The following is a 4,559-nucleotide window of genomic DNA, read 5'->3' as shown; positions in this document are numbered from 1 at the left end:
CAGCCACGGGGAGAGGGGGACAGAGAGGGCAGGACAGCCACGGGGAGGGGGACAGGGAGGTCAGGACAGCCATGGGGAGGGCACAGGAAGGGCAGGACAGCCATGGAGGGGGACAGAGAGGTCAGGACAGCCATGGGGAGGGAACAGGGAAGGCAGGACAGCCATGGGGAGGGGGGACGGAGAGGTCAGGACAGCCATGGGGAGGGAACAGGGAAGGCAGGACAGCCATGGGGAGGGCAGGACAGCCATGGAGGGGGACAGAGAGGGCAGGACAGCCACGGGAAGGGGACAGGGAAGTCAGGACAGCCATGGGGAGGGGGGACGGAGAGGTCAGGACAGCCACGGGGAGGGCACAGGGAGGGCAGGACAGCCATGGAAAGGTCAGGACACTCCAGAGTTGGGCACGAGGGGGACAAGACAGTGTCCCTGGGGTCGCACCTCTGAGGATGCTAGGAGCCAGCCCAGCGGGGAACCTCCCCTCCGTGTGCTAGGGGACACTTGGCTCCCATGTCAGGGGTCCGCGGGCGTTTTCCTTAGTCTGTCCCCTCCTCCTGGGGTCCTGCCCCTTCCCTGTGTCCTCCGCTGGTCCCCCCAGCTGTCCACGTCAGTGGCCTGGTGAGGCGGCTCTGGACTGCTCCTCCGCCTCCCTCCCCGTGTGATCCCCGTCAGTCTGGTCTACAATGTGGAATTCTTTGATTCACTCTCCCCTTTTCCGTGAGCCGTGCCCACTGGAGCCAGACCCTATCTGGGTCACACCAGGAGTGAGAACCGGTCCGTCTGGGTTCGCCCAGGTGCAGCTGCGGGATCCTATCCTGTCCGCCCTCCGGGAAGCAGCAGCTGCCCAGATGGGCGCCCCACATCCCCATGATGTGAGGGGACGCCCCAGGAGCGGCAGGAAAGCTGGGGGGCCGGTCAGCCCCGGGGTCTCTGAGGATGTGGCCGGGCTGAGCATGTGGCCCCTGCCCCCACCTGCGGGGGAGGGGACGTGATGCTCAGGCTGCGGTTTTCCGGGGCTTTGATGTCAGATAGGACGTATGGGTAGGAGCCTCCTGCTTCCATCCTTGGATCTGGGTCCCGGTCCCCACCCCAAGCGGCGCCGAGTTGCTTTGGGGGTTTGCCCGGTGGAGAGGACCCCCCAGTCACATGGGAAAGCTGCGGACTCCTGTTCCTTCACGACGCCCCCCGAAGCATGTGAGTATGTGCTGTTGGGGGGTGGCCGGGGGCGGTGGTGTGAGGCCGGCAGTGAGTCCGGCCCCAGGCTGAGCCGGACCTGGGGGCCTGGAGACCAGAGCCGGGCCGACGGAACCAGGAAGGGGCTGCAGACAGACTTTACCCCTGAGCCCAGACACCAAAGCCGGGGAGCAGCAGGGGGTTCTGCAGCGCAGCGCCTGTGTCCATTGGAAGGAGGAACGGGAGAGTGGTCTAAAGCCCTGACGTGAAGATGCCGGTGCAGAGGCAGACCACGGCCTGTCCCTGCTCGGGCCTCCGCCACCTGCCAGGCACCCACGGGCATGGGGAGATGGTGATGGTGAGGTCCACAGAGCCTTCTAGAATGTGTAGGCCGCCACATGAGTGACAGCCTCACATGGTGCCCACCTCGCGGAAGGGGTGACCGCTAAGCTGTGTGCTGGGATGGGGCTGGGTGCAGGGAGGAGGGAACAGTACTCTGGAGGGTGGAACAGTGTGTGCGAGAGCCCTGAGGCAAGCGGGGGACGGCGGGCTGAGGGAGCACAGGTCTGAGGGGTGTGGGAATGTGGGGGGCATGGGGGAGGTGAGGGCGCTCCGTGAGGTCACCCCGGCCAGGTCACAGGAGCTCCTGGGTCTCGTGCAGGATGTGGATTTCATCTTTGTGATGGCAGCTGGTGGAAGGGTGTGATTGGGGTGACATTTTGGCAAGACCCCTGGGCTGTGAGGCTGTTGGGGTCACTCACCCTCACCAAGGCCAGGCTGGCGGGGAGTGGGAGATGAGGCCACATGGGAGGCCAGCCTCCGAGCAGCGGGGCAGCCGGTCAGCCTGGAGGGCCGGGGTCGGAGAGACCCGGGGCTAGCAGAGCCTGGAGGCGGGGTTGTGGAAACTGCTCTGGTGGTGGGTGTCCGGAACACTCCACGAATCAGCTGCGTCCTAGAGAGCAGCTCCCAAGCCTCAGATCCTTTCCAGAAAAAGTCAAAAAACGTACACAAGCTGGAAATGAAAAGATCTCTCTGCTGGAACAGCGGGACCGGTGTGTGGGGTGGGGGTGGGGGTGCGAGTGTGTGTGTTTGGGGCTAGACCAGAGACTGGGGGGAAAGGGTTTTCGTCCTGCCGCTCCCAAATCTTTCCATCCCTCCCTCCTTCCATCTCCCCCTACCCCCTCCACCCCGGTCATACAAGTCATTGACATCGGAGGTCAAGGCCAGAGTGTCAGCTGTGAGCTCTGGGCCTCAGACTCTGCCCTCACGGAGCCCTTTCCTGTGACCCCCACCTTCCCTGCCCTGGGAGCCCAGGGACTGTCAGCTGCGCCCATGGACAGGCTTGCTGCTCTTACCGTCAGAATGCCCACCTGCATCTGGGAGTGAGGTGCTGTCCGGCCCTGCCTTTCCAGGGTCCACCATCACCCACAGACACAGGGAGACCAGCTCCGGGCCTGAGAGGTCACTAGCGCCTTCACCAAGGGGGTGTTCCTGTTGGCATCCAGGGTGGGACCTCAGATGATAGCCCACGGCTCCTCTGGGCCTTCCTCTGCCCTGGGAGGGGTCTAGTGTCTGCGTCTTGGGGTGGGTCTGGGGGAGAGGACGGGTGTGTTGGGCAGGAGGACAGGCACGTGGGCATGGGGTCCACCTGACAGCGCGCGCACGCTGGTCACTGTGCATGCCTGGCCTTGGAGGACCCAGGACAGTCACGGCTATGTCAGAGGCAAACTCAGAAAGCTCTGGATGACATGTCCTCGCAGACTCGAGATCAAGCCCACACCATGGATGTCACTGAAGGACTCTAATGAGATCCACTTGTGGAAGTCCAAAATGGCTCTTTAAGAGAGGGTTCTGAGTCTGGCCTACAGTTTCCTGAGTTAAGAGGCCGACCGGCAAAAGCAGGACCATTGAGCCTCTCAGGTGGAATTTCCCCGCCAGCATTTCTCTACTGTTTGGGCCATTTACTTCCCAGGGTGTGTTCATGCAGTAAGAGGACTCGGGTGCCACCAAGCGGCCGTCCTAGGGACGTCAACGCCCTGCGCTCTGTGGGACCCACCAGTAACTTCTCCTTAGGTAGCAATGCTCTGCATTTGAATTACATCTTTAGGATTCAAAGTGAGAAAACCCACAAGAACTGCTTGTTCGCTTATGGCCACTGAGGCCTGGGAAGAGGCAGCCCCTAGCTCAGGCTGTTCAGAAGCTATAGAGCTTAAGGCACGAAGCCAACTTTTAATTTTTTAGAGATAGGCACGAGCCACGGAAAGTACCACAATAGGCCTGTCTCCGGGAGTGTGGGTCGTGGGGACTGGTGTCCTGGAGTGGAGTAGGGTTCTGCTATCAGGGCTCCCCACCCAACCGCAGGCCAGGCAGTTCAGCTGCGGGATTTCTACAGAGCAGTTTTAATAACTAGGTGGGAAGTGGACAGAAGCACAATCTCTGGGGTGCTGTGCCAGCTAGCTGTGATTTGGAGAAATGAGGCTCCTTCCTATGAGGGACCCATGGAGAGCGAGGCAAGGAGAGGCCACTGTTTGCTGGGAGCCTTTTCTGGGCTTGTACACAAATTAGGAAGGATTTAGCATGGTTTTAGGGACACCCCACTCCAGGTAACTGGATGTCAGTTGGGTGTATTTGTGTGGGTCTATTTCTGGGTTCTTTACTCTGTTCCACTGATCTGTGTGTCTATGTCCCTACAAATACCACAGTCTTGATTCTTTTGGCTAAATAATAAGATTTAAAATTTGGTAGACCAGTTCCTCCCATTTTATTATTTTTTTTCAAAATTATGTTAGCTATTCTAGTACCTTTGTCTTTCCATATAAATCTTAGAATAATCTTATCTATGTCTACAAAAAACCCTGCTGGGATTTTGGTAGGAATTGCCTTAAAGCTGTATACCAACTTGAGGAGAATTGACATCTTTTACTCTGCTGAGTCTCAGTTGATGAACACCCTAAGTCTATTTACTTAGATGTTCCTTGATTTCTTTTATCAGTGTTGCATTGTCTTCAGCATACAGATCCTGTGTATGTTTCATTAGATTTACATCAAAGTATTCCACTTTTTTGGGAGTGATTAAAACTGGTGTTCTATTTTTAATTTCAGTGTCCATATGTCCATTGCTAGTATGTAGAACTGTAATTGATTTTTGTATGTTTATCATATATCCTGCCACCTTGATGAACTCATTAATTCGAGGAGGTTTTTCTTTGTTTGTTTTTGTAGATTCCTTAAGATTTTCTACCTAGATAATTGTGTCATCTGCAAATGAGATACTTTTATTTCTTCCTTTCAGATTTGTATTCCTTTTATTACCTTTTTTTGCCTTATTGCCCTGGCTGGAACTTTCCGCACTCTGATGAATAAGAGGATTGGGAACAGGCATCCTTGCC

This window comes from Neomonachus schauinslandi, chromosome 13, assembly GCF_002201575.2.
Source record: "Neomonachus schauinslandi chromosome 13, ASM220157v2, whole genome shotgun sequence".
NCBI lineage: Eukaryota > Metazoa > Chordata > Mammalia > Carnivora > Phocidae > Neomonachus > Neomonachus schauinslandi.
The sequence above is the reverse complement of the archived record's forward strand: the minus strand, read 5'-3'. Positions refer to the sequence as shown.